The sequence below is a fragment of the Primulina eburnea genome, chromosome 2, assembly GCF_022965805.1.
Source record: "Primulina eburnea isolate SZY01 chromosome 2, ASM2296580v1, whole genome shotgun sequence".
Lineage (NCBI taxonomy): Eukaryota > Viridiplantae > Streptophyta > Magnoliopsida > Lamiales > Gesneriaceae > Primulina > Primulina eburnea.
Genome location: NC_133102.1, coordinates 43,499,779 through 43,517,435, shown reverse-complemented (window position 1 = coordinate 43,517,435; position 17,657 = coordinate 43,499,779).

Here is a 17,657-nt window from a genome sequence, read left to right as displayed (position 1 = left end):
CATTATAATTTATTAGATATATTTCGGGGGAAACTATCCAAAAATATATAATTTTCTCTGAAATAGAATAAGATATTAATGTAATAACTTTGGATTGAAATAAAAATGTGAATAAAATATTAGTTCATTCCATAAAAATGATTAGTATTTCTAAAAAGCAGTTGTGGTCATAGGTGGATATCGTACGGTATACCATATCGAACTACGATACCGTATACCATATCGTAAATATCGCCGACACCGAAAATTGTCGGTATACCGAAAAAATGTATCGGTATACCGAAATTTTTTTCGGTATACCGAAAACATTTTCAGTATACCGACATTTTTTCGGTATATTGAACTTAAATTTTTTTAAAAAATAATATAATAAATTAGTTTCGGTATTTCGGTATATACCGAAATACCGAAAAAAAATAATTCCGTACCGATACCGATACCGAAAATGTCGGTATATCGATTTTTTCGATAAGTACAGTATTTTTTTCGGTACGATTTTTCGGTATTTTTTCTCATCCCTAGTTGTAATAGACGAAAAACTGTTTAGACGGTTTTTTTATAGTCTAAATAATTAATTCTTATTGTTCATCTCGATATTTCTCTAATAATTTGTATATGTATCGGATTCAAAACTCAAAATTTATGACATGTTTCTTCTCTTTGTATAATACAAATTGATGGATAATATGTAAAATAAAATTTAAAAAATATTAAAAATAAAAAATATATATATCAATCTAAGCAGTCGCATAAGCTGCGATCGGGCCGCCGATTAATGTAATAACGCTCAAAGACATCGTCTTTCTAAAATCGGGTTAGTTGGTGTCCACTAATTAGGCGACGTCTTTCAGAAAAGTTATCGTAAAAAATGGTAAATTTATTAAATAAAATTATTTTTAATAAACATATAATAATAATAATAATAATAATAATAATAATAATAATAATAATAATAATAATAATAATAATAATAAATTGTATGATTCTTTTATTATTTTTACCTAATATAATAATGAATTATCGTTATTATATTAGTTCAAGTAAACTGAAAAAACTTTTGTAAAAATATAAGAATGGAAAGTGGGAATGATTGAATGAACAAGCACAAAGACTAAAACAGAAAGTCCACGGATCGTATATTATGAGACGGATCTCTTATTTGGGTCATTTATGAAAAATATTATTTGTTATGCTAAGAGTATTATTTTTTATTGTGAATACTGGTATGGTGGACCTGTCTCACACATAAATATTCTGAAGACCGTCTAACAAGAGACCTACTCATGCACAAATGTACACACTTGTGCGGTACCTCGAAGCAAAAACTTCACTAGAAAATATTGTCAATTTACACAAAATAAATACTAGTGAATAAAGAAAAACATTATCTTAACAAAGTGACTGAGCAAAGTGCATCCAAAACTCTTATCGCAAAATAATCAAATAACAATGGATGCAACTTCTATGAAATCGAAATTCTGTTTGACGAAGAACAATCTAATCAGCACTGTGATTAGGCGTTGTGGCTGCTTGTCTTTGTCTCTCCATGACAACATGACGATAAGTCTTGGCTTGAGCACTTGATTTTTTTGAAGTAAATAACCAACTCATGTGCTTACTATTGTGTGGCGTCTATATTCATCAATCAATCAATCACACCATCTATCAACTCTTATGTATAAGCCTTCTACGCCTTTGATATTCTCCCTTGTATCGATAACTACAAAATATGAAAACAATAGTTTCATTAGAATCGAATTCATTTAGACAAGAATATCATATCTAGACTTAAATATAGATCTTATTATAAATATCAGTAGTCTAGAAAGATAATAATTTATATTTTAATGCACATTATTTAGCAAAAAGAATTCAAAATCTTTCCTACCAATACACTAGAACTTCATTTCTGTGTTTGCTAGATTGAGAAGAAAAGCTCCTTTTTGAGTTGGCAAGTAATATGTCATATGAAAAAAGATTTGCTTAGGTTCAGTGTAGTTTCTTTACTTGGTGTTATACAGTGGTTTTGCAAGAATCTATCATGAAGGATTCCAAGAGAGTGGATAGTTTTCTGTTTATGTTGTCCATTTCTCTTTCCACGCTTTCTTTCTGCATAGCACAAAGCGACGTCATCAAACCAGTTAAGATTCAAGTTGGTGTCATTCTTGATACAAATTCGACAGATTCTCTCGTGGGTTGCATGGGAATGAGTTGTTTGTCACAGGCATTTCATGATTTTTATTCAAAGCACGGAGACTAAAAAACTAAGCTGGTTCTAAATGGTCAAGATTTGAACGATGGTGTCATTGATGCTACTGCTGCAGGTATGCTTCTACTTCTTCTGTTATTTCTTGGCAATTTACAACTTCGGATCGCAGTCAACTTAAGTATTGTTTCTACGATGTTCACACATACGTTTTCCTGATCCTATTAGTGTTGGCTTGCTGCAAAATGTTGAAGTGGATGCTATCCTAGGTCCTTAGAAATCAGCACATGCCAACTTTGAGATGTATCTTGGGGATAGGGCTCATGTTTCAATTATTTCATTCTCAGCCACAAGTCCCTCTCTCATTCGTCGGACGTCTTACTTTATTTGGACAGCACAAAGTGATGCCAATCAGGTCGAGGTCATAGCTTCCATATGTAGAGCCTTTCAGTTTAGCCAAGCCGTTGTTAGTTATGAAGACACGGAGTTTGGTAATTGAATCTTGCCATTTTTGGATAACGCATTGCAAGATGTCAATGTTCGTATATCGTACAGAAGCGTGATGCCTAGAACAGCTAGCCGCAGACTATAGTGTTTGTGGTGCACACGTCCCAGTCACTTGGTGGCAGGATCTTCTTGAAGACCAAAGAACTGGGAATGATGACTAGAGGATATGCCTGGATTGTCACAATTGAAGTAACTGATCCACTCGATATTATGGATTTGGATGTTATCGAAGCAATTCAAGGTGTTTTAGAGGTGAAGCCTCTACTCCCCAAATCCCGAGAACTAAAATATTGTGCTTTGACACTGGTTGTTAAGATTGGAACTTGGACCTAACTCAACCCAAAAAGCTAGCTCTAGGAGGGAGGATTGCCCAAGACCATATATACAACTCTCAGGAATGTCAACCTACCGATGTGGGACAACTAACACACCCTCCTCACGCCCAGGAATGAACATCTGGAGCGTCAAGTTAACAAATGACCCAATTATGGGCAGAACGGGTGGTCCAACACATAACGGTGGAACCTGAGCTCTGATACCATGTTAAGATTGGAACTTGGACCTAACTCAACCCCAAAAGCTAGCTCAAGGGGGGAGGATTGTCCAATCCCATATATACCACTCAAAGGTTATTTATCCAACCGATGTGGGACAATTAACACACCCCTCTCACGCCCAGGAATGAACATCTGGAGCGTGGAGTTTACAAATGACTCAATTATGGACAGAACGGGTGGCCTAATTGTAGGCAGTCCTCTCACGCCCAGGAATGAACATCCGGAGCGTGAAGTTTACAAATGACCCAATTATGGGCAGAACGGGTGGCCTAATTGTAGGCAGTCCAACACATAACGGTGAAACCCGGGATCTGATACTGATGCAGCTAAAATAAATGAGTCGCGTAGACTGCACAAGCGAGATCTGACTAGTTAGTAAACTTGTCCACTTGGCCCGTAAAAGAGCTCGCCTGGCTGGTAAACGGATCCACGTAGACAATACACGATTAATTGCTGGGTGTCACCTGCGTCACGAACACTCGTCAGGAAGCGCCGGGAGGATTCCCGGCGTAGGCACTCCGACGCTCAAGTCAGTAAACAATTCAGAGAAAACTCAGAGAACTCAAGAGCTTCAGAGGAAAAATAAGAGCATACCTTGAATAACGAGAGACATCCTCTATTTATAGGAATTTCGAGAGTCCCTAGTGGGCTTGGGCCTTAACAAGCAATTTGGGCTCTAACATTGAATAATTGGACTATCACCAAAAATTAAATAGGATATTACCCATCATAAGCCCCTTACTCTCGGACACTTTTAACTAGTTGAAGTGATCGAGAGTAATTTGTGTGCACGAAAATTGGTTTCGAATTTTGCTCTTCGATTTGTTTTTTTTTTTTTTTTATTTCAATAGCATTTTAATTCCCTTGTATAATTTTTACTAGCGTTATTCGCAAGAAATACGCATGCTTAACTTCTTCTGTCATCGCAGAAATCTCCTTACAACTAAAAATCCCTCGAAATGAGCAAATCAAGAGATTTCACGAGATCTCTTCCCCACAATCGTTATCATGTGGCTATATATACGTGTATACTGTTAGGTTACAGAAAAAAGAAAAGAAAGAGGAAAGTTGAAAAGGGTAGCAAACGTACAATTGTCTTGACATGAGTAAGCATTTGCACTGCTTTTCACTCTATCACTATTGATTTCACTAGTACTTGCTTCCTTTTTTTTGTTTTAATTATTATTGTTGTACGAGACTAATAAATGTCACTGTTCTTCATAAATGCTTATGTTTGAACATGATTTGAGTGATTATTCACACCACAATAAGGCATATGCGTTTGCGTGCTTCCCTACCAAAGAGCGTGCTGCCCACTGGAGTTCCAGGAGAAACAATGGTGTTCCGCCGTAATGCAAAACATTTCCCGTTCCAGATGTGTATACCATCAGTGACTTCCGATCGCATCCAAGCTAACAACACCGATCTAGGAACGGGAAAGGAGCGTGGAGGTGAAGAACTGTTATCCAGTGCCGAGTCGGGGGAGATCGAATATCATGCGGCGGTGGCTAAGGCGTCACAACCAGTGCCGAGCCGGGAGAGATCGAGTATCACGTTGCTGTGGCTAAGGCGGCACAACCACTACGTTAGTCTGGAGTTAATGGGAGAAGAAGATATGAACTCGATTCTGAGACGTCGTGCGATATGCTGGCGATTGTTCCGGAAAAAATCCCATGACGGTGGACAGAAGTGAGGTGCAGCAGAACCATGTTTAATGCTGGCTCTACCACACGGCCATGGAGGAGATCCAACAAAAAGAAGAAAACGTTGGTCTACCCGAGAGGCGAGCCACGAAGAACCGACCGCTTTAGGGAACCGATGGAGAAGACCCAAGACATCACCGGCGCCTCGAATATGGGGTGACAAGGGGAGCCCGAAAACCTCCACCAAAACCATGGGCGTCCACTCCAATTTTACCGGGGTGCTGAAATATCCAAGGATGAATTCCGAAACCTGATATGCTGTTGTACGACGGTTGCTGTGACGCTTGATTGATAAACAATCACACACTTGCTCTCCGCGAGAAACAAAATTCCAAAATACGAATATAAATACACATATATATATTTACAATCATATTTTGGATTTGAGTGCTTGGATGTTGTGTGTCGGAGTTTTGATAAAAAAATTTTTTTACCAAAATATTTCTGCAGGTTCTGTTCCTCGTGGAAAAGAGTACTCTCTGTTGATGGCTAACCGTAGGCGTAGCCAAATGTCCCTGAGCGGTTCTAATGAGAATGACGATTCTGACTATTGTTTTTCAGAGTCGGATACTTCCCAACCCCTCGGTGGGTCATGCGTTGGGATTAATCCTGAGACTCGATCTTTAGCCTCATGTGGACTTTCCAAAAGATATCAGCCATTAAAGAGTCCTTTATTGGAGGATGTCCCTGAACCGAGTGAACCTTTGGGTGATGAATTGGGCGATGCTCTGACTAGTCAAGATCTTGAGAGTTTGCGTGAAGTGCTTAGGATATCATCGGAGTGCGACCTTAAGGTTCTGGGGCCTAAACATAATTGTCACAACCCACCGCCGGGTTATTTCACTATTTTTCTTGAACATTTTACTAACGGTTTGGTGTTTCCTCCACAAACTCTGTTAGTGAACTTGGTCGACAGTTTCGGTATTAGCTTTAGTCAACTATCCCCGAATGCCCTTATAGTCTTTACGGCCTTTTGCCATAAGGTAAAGGAAATTCAAATGCAACCAAGTGTTGAATTGTTCCACTCACTCTTGTAGTGACCCGTTCCAGAATCACCTACTAGGCAAGAACTAAGCATGCAATTAACCTAATTAACAATAATCAGAGATAACAGCGGAAATAGTCAACAAAATAATGGTTATACAACCCAAACGAAATCGAAGTCTAGACTAACTCAAAATAAAATATCCAATACAACCATATCGAATCAAAACAGTACCGATAAACTAAACCAACCAGCTACTCAACGTCCTCCTCCTGCTCCTCCTGAGCTGTCCAACCTGAGGTCTGCCCCGTGGGAATGGGGTGTCCAAGAATAAACAAAACCGAGGACGTGAGCGATAAGAACGCCCAGTACAAAAGTATGAGTATACAGACCTATATGAAATGCACATGCTATGATATGATACCAGGGTAGTCAAGAAACAGGAATCACAAAGGATCTCAAAATGCTCAGTCTAGAGGCGCCAAGTGGATAGTGCCGCGCGGTCCAACCTCTGGGTCACTGCATCCACTACAAGACAGACGTGGACCTAAAATGTCCCGGACCACCGAAGCCCTCCCGACCCGTCGGCCACTGTGTACTCTCGGTGTCCATGCGTCCACAAGACAGGGCTGAGCGGCCCCAAGATATAGCTTATCTCGAAAGAGATACAGCTCAACAGTAAAGGCTATCTCGAAGGAGATACGGCTCAACATGATATGCAATATGCATCATAACTCGTGACATAATAGCATGCATCATATGACATATAATAATGCAGCAAATACTCATGCAACACATATATGAATGTATACTCAACCAGGATATCTCGGATAGTACTTTCGTACCTCTATCACAGCAAGCCTAGCCTTACGCAACACCGCTAATCAGGTCTAGCACAAGCCTACGCATCAAAAGCATACTCAATCAATACTACCATGCTCGACTAGCAAAACCAGTACTCCCTAGTACTACCAAAGGTTTAGGGTTTACCTTCGTCCGTCGACAGCCCTTTGATGTCGATTGCCTTGAAACTCAGGCGCCGCTACGCTACTACTCCTGGCAGCTCTTGGCTATCGCTCGACCAACAACTAACCCTAGAAACCTTCCAAATCCTCTCAACTATGAGGCAAAATCATGAATTGGCAAGTCACAAATGAGAAATCCGAGCACTATTTATAGGCCATGTTCGGATCCTCCGAACAACACTTCGGAACGTCCGAACGCTACGTGTCCATTGGCTCTTGACAGCTCATGATCGGATCCTCCGATCATACACTTCGGACCGTCCGAACATGCACGGAAAATGACGTGTCGATCAACACTTGACACCTATGATCGGATTCACCGAACTACACTTCGGATCGTCCGAACTCTTCGGTGCTTCCGAACCCTCTTCGGTCCGTCCGATCATGACTCGGTCAAAATTACACATTAAACCTTCTTAATCACCATTAATCCGTTAATTACCCAATTTGGAATTCGGGCTACTACATTCTCCCCCCCTTAAAAGATTTCGTCCTCGAAATCAGGCTTAGAGAATGAACAAAACGAAATAACAACATCATTAATACATCTCAATTGTTGTTGAATACAACTGATACTATGATTACAACTGAAAACACAAACTTATACAAAGCACAACTCAAAAGAGCTCTGGATGCTCCGAACGCATACGACTCTCTAACTCCCAAGTGGCTTCTTCAGTGCCTCGACGCTGCCACTGCACTAAGACAAGAGGAATGATCTTATTCCGCAACACCTTATCTTTGCGATCTAGAATCTGAACTGGTCGCTCCACGTAAGACAAATCCGTATCAAGTTGAACTTCAGATGGATGTAAGATGTGCGACTCATCTGCTACATAACGTCTCAACAAGGATACGTGGAACACATCATGAATACTTGATAGGTACGGCGGCAACGCAAGTCTGTAAGCTAAATCTCCCACACATTCCAGTATCTCGAATGGACCAATAAATCTCGGAGACAGCTTACCCTTGAGACCAAATCTCAAAATCCTGCGAAAAGGCGAAACTCGGAGAAACACCTTCTCACCTGGCTGAAAATGAAGAGGTCGACGCTTTGTGTTCGCATAACTAGCCTGTCGATCCTGAGCAGTCTTAATCCGCTTCTTGATTACTGCAACCTTATCTATAGCCTGCTGGACTAACTCCGGTCCCTCTACCTGTCGTTCCCCGACTTCATCCCAGAATAATGGAGTACGACAACGTCGCCCGTACAACGCCTCAAATGGTGCCATACCAATACTACGATGATAGCTGTTGTTGTACGCGAACTCAATCAAAGGCAAATGATCCTGCCAAGCGGGTCCGAAATCCATAACACAGGCTCGCAACATATCCTCAAGCGTACGGATAGTCCTCTCTGATTGACCGTCAGTCTCCGGATGATAAGCAGTACTCAGACTCAGTGTAGTACCCAAAGCTGACTGGAAACTACCCCAAAACCGTGAGGTAAAACGAGGATCTCTGTCACTAACAATACTGACAGGCACTCCATGCAAACGTACAATCTCCTGAATGTACAATCGAGCCATACGATCGAAAGTGAAATCACGATTATACGGCAGAAAATGAGCAGACTTGGTGAGTCGATCCACCACTACCCAGATAGCATCGCTGTTCCTCGACGATAATGGCAAGTGAGTAATGAAATCCATCGCGATATGCTCCCACTTCCATTCAGGAATAGGTAGATTCAACAATAATCCTCCAGGTCGACGGTGCTCTGCCTTAACCTGTTGACAAACAAGACACTTGGAAACAAACTGATAAACACTGCGCTTCATCCCTTTCCACCAAAATCGTGTCCTCAAGTCTTTATACATCTTGTTGCTTCCTGGATGAACAATTAACTTGCTTCGATGCGCCTGAGACAATATCTCGTCCCTCAAAGTGTCATCCTCTGGTACTACAACCCGATTAGATAAGCACAGAAGACCATTGGACTGGTAATGGAAATTGCTATCACCACCAACTAACCGAGCTAATCTCTGAGTCTTGAGATCAGACATCTGAGCTTCTCGAATCCGAGTGAACAAATTGGGCTCAGATAAAATGGTAGCAACACGAATGCTCTCCATACCTTTCCGATGCTTGAAGTTAAACCCCAACGAGCAACTATCCTGGATGGCACTAGTCATAGCACAAGTCTGAAGTGCAGAGGCTCTCACCTTGCGACTAAGCGCATCAGCTGTGAGATTCGCAGAACCTGGATGGTACTTGATCTCGCAATCATAATCCTTCAGCAAATCCATCCAACGACGTTGCCTCATGTTCAACTCAGCCTGAGTGAACAGATATTTCAGACTCTTATGATCAGTAAAGATTTCAAACTGAACACCGTACAAATAATGACGCCAAATCTTCAGCGCAAACACAATAGCTGCCAATTCCAGATCATGAGTGGGATACTTCTCCTCGTGAGATTTCAGCTGTCTGGAAGCATAAGCAATCACATGACCGTTTTGCGTCAACACACACCCTAAGCCTTGAGTGGAGGCATCGGTGTAAACACTGAAACCATCAGATCCTGACGGTAACGCCAAAACAGGTGCGGAAGTCAGAAGTCGACGAAGCTCTCTGAAACTATCTTCGCACTCGGATGACCACTCAAATGGAACATCCCTCCGAGTAAGTTGCGTCAATGGTCTGGCTATCTGAGAGAAATTCACGATGAAGCGACGATAATACCCTGCCAGACCTAGAAAACTACGGATCTCAGCCACCGTCGTCGGACGTGACCAATTCAGCACTGCTTCAATCTTGCTGGGATCCACAGCAACTCCTTCCTTGGAAATCACATGACCAAGGAATACCACACGATCAATCCAGAACTCGCACTTACTCAGCTTAGCATACAATTGCTTCTCGCGAAGAATCTGCAACACAATCCTCAAGTGTTGGGCATGCTCTTCCACACTGTGGGAATAGATCAAGATATCGTCAATGAAAATCACCACAAACTGATCCAGAAAATCTCGGAAGACTCGGTTCATCAGATCCATGAACACCGCTGGCGCATTCGTCAATCCGAATGGCATAACTAGAAACTCGTAATGCCCATAACGAGTACGAAATGCAGTCTTGGAAATATCATCATCTCTGACTCTCATCTGATGATAACCCGATCGCAAGTCGATCTTGGAGTAAACAGAAGTACCCTGAAGCTGATCGAACAAGTCATCAATACGGGGTAAAGGGTACTTGTTTTTGATCGTCACCCGATTCAGCTGGCGATAATCAATGCACAACCGCATCGATCCATCCTTCTTCTTGACAAACAAGACTGGAGCTCCCCAAGGCGAAACACTCGGGCGAATATAACCCTTATCAAGAAGATCCTGCAATTGCTGCTTCAGCTCTCTCATCTCTGACGGAGCAAGACGATAGGGGGCACGAGAAATCGGTGCAGTCCCTGGCATTAAATCTATGCCAAATTCCACCTCTCTAACCGGAGGAAAACCAGGAATCTCATCTGGGAAAACATCAGGAAATTCACAAACCACTGGAATATCCTCTAGACCAACACTACCTGTGGATGAATCAATCGCATAGATGAGGTAGCCTTCCCCGCCCGACTCTAAAGCACGACAGGCTTTCAGAGCAGATACAACTGGCATCGGAGGTCGCGCTCCCTCACCATAGAAAAACCAACTAGAGCTTTCAGTCGTACGAAACTGAACAAGCTTCTGGTAACAATCCACAGTAGCTCGGTAGGTAGTCAATAAGTCTATACCCAAGATACAATCAAAATCTTCCATCTCTAGGATCATAAGATTCGCAGTCAACTCGTTACCCTCAAAATCTAAGGGACAACCCATCACTAGACGCTTCGCTAACACCGAATGACCCATCGGAGTAGAAACAGAAAGAATGACGTCTAGAGAAACATAGGGTAACCTATGACGCTTAACAAATCGTGCAGAAATGAAGGAATGAGAGGCTCCTGTATCAATAAGAACAAAAGCAGGAATACCGCATAAATGAAAAGTACCTGCTATGACTCTCTCCGTCTCATCTGCAGCCTGATCCTGGTTCAGCGCAAAAACCTGACCTTGGGCACGAGGTCGAAGATTCGAACTACCCACTGCCTGACCCTGCCTCCTCTGCTGAACAGTCGTCTGAGATCCAGAACCGGATCCTGCTCCACCTCGCAACTGAGGACAATTCTTCTTAATATGCCCCATCTCTCCGCACTGATAACAAGCTCCTGCGGCTACTCGACATTGCTCCGATGGATGGTTCTTCCCACAATGCGCACAAGACTCCTTCTTCTTACCAAAGCGGAAAACACCACTAGATCGAGATCCAGATCCAGAAGAAGATGAACCAGATTTCTTGAATGACTGAGATCGAGGCCTCAAAGTACTCGGAGGTCTAGAAGAAGAAAGAATAGTCCTACCACGCTGGAGACTGATCTCTGCCTGGCGACACCGGTTCACTAACCCATCATAAGAAGTAGGATTATCACAGACAGTGACTCGATCAAAGATCTCCTGATTAAGGCCCTGGAGGAAATGATCATACTTGGCCTCAGAACTGCCACTGATATGAGGAGCGAAGGGTAACAACTCAAAGAATTTCTGCTGATACTCATCAACAGACATACTCCCCTGCTTAAGGTTCAGGAGCTCAATCGTCTTGGCCTGGCGAAGGGCTGGAGGAAAGTACAGCTGCATGAACGCTGTACGGAAATCGACCCAAGTCGCTCTACCCTGCGACTGAACTATCGGCGCAGAAGTCGATCGCCACCACCTGCGAGCACGGCCCTCGAGAAGAAAACTAAGGGTCTCCATCTTCTGCTCATCGGTGCACTGGAATGCGCGGAAACAACTCTCCATGCGCTCTAACCAATCCTCCGCATCATCGGGAGTCTCACCGCCAACTAAAGGCTTAGGCCCCATCTGCATGAAACGATGCATATCGAAACGCCTAGGACCATCCCGACGATGACGATGCTCACGATGACGTCTATGATCGTCCTGGTCACCCCATCGACCTACACTCCCCTGACTACTCCCGTCATCAAAATGGTCAGCCATCGCTACAAGATAGAATAGGGAAAATGGTAAAATGGTCAACGGAAATCCCAAAACAGAATCTATATCCCAAAATCATACGCATGCTCTGATACCATAAATGTAGTGACCCGTTCCAGAATCACCTACTAGGCAAGAACTAAGCATGCAATTAACCTAATTAACAATAATCAGAGATAACAGCGGAAATAGTCAACAAAATAATGGTTATACAACCCAAACGAAATCGAAGTCTAGACTAACTCAAAATAAAATATCCAATACAACCATATCGAATCAAAACAGTACCGATAAACTAAACCAACCAGCTACTCAACGTCCTCCTCCTGCTCCTCCTGAGCTGTCCAACCTGAGGTCTGCCCCGTGGGAATGGGGTGTCCAAGAATAAACAAAACCGAGGACGTGAGCGATAAGAACGCCCAGTACAAAAGTATGAGTATACAGACCTATATGAAATGCACATGCTATGATATGATACCAGGGTAGTCAAGAAACAGGAATCACAAAGGATCTCAAAATGCTCAGTCTAGAGGCGCCAAGTGGATAGTGCCGCGCGGTCCAACCTCTGGGTCACTGCATCCACTACAAGACAGACGTGGACCTAAAATGTCCCGGACCACCGAAGCCCTCCCGACCCGTCGGCCACTGTGTACTCTCGGTGTCCATGCGTCCACAAGACAGGGCTGAGCGGCCCCAAGATATAGCTTATCTCGAAAGAGATACAGCTCAACAGTAAAGGCTATCTCGAAGGAGATACGGCTCAACATGATATGCAATATGCATCATAACTCGTGACATAATAGCATGCATCATATGACATATAATAATGCAGCAAATACTCATGCAACACATATATGAATGTATACTCAACCAGGATATCTCGGATAGTACTTTCGTACCTCTATCACAGCAAGCCTAGCCTTACGCAACACCGCTAATCAGGTCTAGCACAAGCCTACGCATCAAAAGCATACTCAATCAATACTACCATGCTCGACTAGCAAAACCAGTACTCCCTAGTACTACCAAAGGTTTAGGGTTTACCTTCGTCCGTCGACAGCCCTTTGATGTCGATTGCCTTGAAACTCAGGCGCCGCTACGCTACTACTCCTGGCAGCTCTTGGCTATCGCTCGACCAACAACTAACCCTAGAAACCTTCCAAATCCTCTCAACTATGAGGCAAAATCATGAATTGGCAAGTCACAAATGAGAAATCCGAGCACTATTTATAGGCCATGTTCGGATCCTCCGAACAACACTTCGGAACGTCCGAACGCTACGTGTCCATTGGCTCTTGACAGCTCATGATCGGATCCTCCGATCATACACTTCGGACCGTCCGAACATGCACGGAAAATGACGTGTCGATCAACACTTGACACCTATGATCGGATTCACCGAACTACACTTCGGATCGTCCGAACTCTTCGGTGCTTCCGAACCCTCTTCGGTCCGTCCGATCATGACTCGGTCAAAATTACACATTAAACCTTCTTAATCACCATTAATCCGTTAATTACCCAATTTGGAATTCGGGCTACTACACTCTTCTCGGGACGCAGGAGTAAACCAGAATCATTTGTTTACTTTCAACCTCGACCTAATGTAAATTTCTGTCTCGAATACCTTCTCCAAGGAATTTTTGGAAATCCCAATTCTTTTATGCTAAGGACTGCGGGTGGGGAACACCTGCGGTTTGGAGCTCGGGACTTTGGAAGGTTGCAATGACAGAAACTCACCATGCGCTGCAACTTCAATGCCGAGACTTAGGTCTCTTTGAAGAGTTTTTTAATATTGGGAGTTTTAATATCGCTGGTATATATATATGTGTATATATGTTCGACTTGGCAGCGATCCGGGCTCGCAAGGCCGTTGTAGGGAGGCGTTCCCCGATTGCGGGGAATAGCCGAGCACCTACAAGTCGCGCGGCTCTAGAATCTCGTGAGATCATCCGAAGAGGGTTCCCTCGAAACCGCTCCGAGCATTTTCGCGGGCCTGAGTCTAATGCGCCAAAGAAAAATAACTTTTCGCCGTCAAACAGAGTTGTGGAGGCTCAACCTTCGAATGGAGGAAAAGAGGATAAAAAACGAGGTCACGAGGTGGCGCAAAAGAAGGATGCTGAAGAGATATAAAAAATGTCAAGAGGGTCCGTGCGGATGATCAAGGGACGTCTTCCAAGATTCCGCGTGCCAAGCATATCTTCGTAGATGGGGTCAATCATAAGGAGAAGGCTGACTCTTTTTGGGACTTAGAAGACCCAGAGATTGGGTGGAAGAAGGGACGGAGCATTGTGGGGGACCATGACATGGTCCATTTGGTGTCGTTGCCTACAGATTCATTTGCGCACTCTCTTGCGTGGAACTCGTGTCAGGTAGTGTGTTGATTATGTTAGCATCTTGTTGATTTTGTCGGCGTGCTAATTGTTTATTCTACTTGTTGCAGGGTTTGTCATTAGCATGTGCTGTGCGAGTTCGGGAGGAAAAATTGCGGAACGATCAAGAGAAGTGGCGAGAAGAGGTTTCTCGGGTGAAGGAGGAGAATTGACGTCTTGTCGAGGAGAAGAATAAAATCAGTGCGGAACTTCTTCAAGTGCAGAGAAAACTTGCTGACAAAGGAAAAGATCTTGCAATCCTTGAAGAGAAACATTCTGCAGAGTTGAAGACCGGTGGCCAGTTTCTTGAGTCTGAGGCAGGCAAGACTTTTCTGAAAAATGTTGAGGAAAAAAGTGTTCGAACGTTCAAAGCGTCTGATGCCTTTCGCGATGACGTTCTTGATCAGGCCATGACGATTCATGATGATGTGGTGTTGGATTGCCGGGATCAGTTGAGGAAGACTGGACGTGTGCCAGAAGAGGTAGTGATGATGATTGAGCCTAGCGTCTTGGAAATAGGTAGAATCTCCATTGACGATATCCCGTTGGGCAATGCCGAGATGATCGAGGCATTGGATCTTCAGGCTGCTGAAGAAGAAACATAGTATTACGCCGCACTTATCATCATTCTTTATATTTGATTTTCATTCGTTATTATTGTAGTTACTCTATTTGCTTTTATTTTTGGTATTTCCATATGTACTGGATAGTTGTTTGGGAATTAACGCTCTTCATTCTATATATCTGCTGGATTTGTTTACGCGGGAACTTCGCATGTTATGTTAACGCAATGCTTATTTTATACTTGGGAGGGGATCAATCTCCCAATATGTTGTCTCAAGGGGAAGTCCTAAACCCCCATTAAGGGTGGTGAGGTATCCCGGGACTTATGTCGTCGTTGACCTCTTATAGTGTCTGTCATGCCGGCTACCCCGCGAGGTTGGCTCGACCCCTTTTTTTTTTTTCTTTCGGGAAACCTTTGACGACTACATGGGTATATATGCGACGATCTAAGCATTAGCGCTTGGAGCATTACAAACAACTAGTAATTGCTACTAAAGGAGAGAAAATTGACAGCTTTATTGAAACTCGCAATGGTGGAATTATATGGAGAAAAATGCAAAAACTTAAACAACAAGATTTAAACTTTTATGCTTTTATTCAGCTGCGTCCCTCTACGGGTAAAACTTCCTCAAATTTGCTACATTCCATGGTCGAGGTAGTACTCTCCCATCTTGGTGTTGGAGGCGATAAGTTCCTATCTTGATTATCTCCACTACTTTGTAAGAGCCTTCCCATTTAGAGTCAAGTTTGCCGACGGGGTGCAAGACATCCACTTTCCTCATGACCAGATCGCCTACCTGGAAGGCTCTTGGTTTTACTCGATCATTGTAAGCTCTAGCCATGCGTGCTCTGTATCTCTCTGCTCGGACTGATGCTTCATCTCGCAGTTCATCGGTCGTATCCAAAGAGGCTCGAAGGGCCTGATCGTTCTCGAGTGGCATGTATTGTTTTACCCTTAACGAGGTCTCTCCTATCTCGGCGGGGGCTACGGCTTCGACACCGTGTACTAGATTGAAAAGAGACTCCCTTGTCGACGTGCGAGGTGTAGTTCGGTACGCCCACAAGGTGCTCGGAAATTCTTCCACCCAATTGCCTTTAGCCTTGCCGAGACGGGTCTTCAGATGCTGCAATATAGTTCGGTTAGTTACCTCTGTTTGCCCATTGGCTTGTGGATTTCCAACCGATGTAAAGAACTGCCTGATAGAGAGACCTCCACACCATTCCTTTAATTTTCCTCCAGAGAACTGAGTGCCATTATCCGAGATCAGCGCTCGGGGAATCCCGAATCTACACACTATGTTTTTCCACAAGAAGCTTATCACTTCTTTCTCCGAAATTTTCGCCAACGCCTCTGCTTCAACCCACTTTGTGAAGTAATCTACGGCAACTATGAGAAATTTTCTCTGTCCCGTAGCTGGGGGAAAAGGTCCTACCAAGTCCATTCCCCACTGGGCAAAAGGCAGGGGACTTTCCAGTGGTTGCAGCAATGTCGCGGGTTGATGGTAGAGATTGGCATGCTCTTGGCAAGCTCGACAGTGCTTCACCAATTCTAATGCGTCTTTCTTCATGGTCGGCCAAAAGTAACCTTGTCGTAAGGTTTTCCCGGCCAATGCTTTCCCTCCTAAGTGGTTTCCACAAATCCCTTCGTGGATCTCGCGGAGAACGTAATCAGCCTTGCTCGGAGTTAGGCACTTCAGAAATGGTTGACTATAGCCTCGTTTGTAGAGCTCTCCATCTATGATTGTGAATCGCGCAGCTCTTACCCTTAGCTTGTGTGCGACGGCAGGATCTTGGGGAAGATCGTTGTGCTTCAGGTAGGTAAGAATTTCGTCTTTCCAACTTGGTTCTTGTCCTTCTAAGCACAATATATTGCATGTGGTCTCTTCTGCTTCCTCCTTACTGATTGTCAAGAAGGTGATCTTCCTACTGTCGATGTTTGTCCAAGAACTAGCTAATTTAGCTAGACGGTCTGCCACTTCATTTTTTGCCCTAGGCACTTGTTTTATGTCATAACTCTCTACAAGAGCGAGTAACTCATTGACCCGAGTCACGTACTCGGTCATCTTTTCCTCTTTGGCTTCATAAGTTCCCTTGACCTGGTTAACGACCAACTGGGAATCACTATGCACCACTAAACTTCTCGCTCCAGCCGATAGGGCCAACTTAATTCCTGCTATGAGCGCTTCGTACTCGGCCTCATTGTTTGATGCAGAAAACAGCAATTTGATAGAATACTGAAATATATCACCTTGAGGACTCTCTAGCACCACCCCGGCTCCATTCCCATGCACGGTGGAGGATCCGTCAACATAGACCACCCAAGTTGGGATGGAGCACTCTGCTTCATTAGTCGTCATTTCAACGAGAAAATCTGCGAGGACCTGTGCTTTAATAGCTGGGCGAGGTTGAAATTCAATTCCAAATTCGCTCAGCTCAACAGCCCACTTAACCATTCGTCCAGATGCCTCTAGACCAGATAGCACTTGCTTGAGAGGGTGATTGGTAAGCACGACCACTTGGTGACATAGTAAGTATGGGCGTAATTTCCTCGTTGCAGTTACTAAGGCTAGCGCTAATTTCTCAATGTTGGTATATCGGAGCTCTGCCCCTTGCAACGTCCGACTGACGTAATATACAGGTCTATGCTCTCTTCCCACATTCACCACGAGCACAGCACTGATCGCGTCGGACGAGGTTGCCAG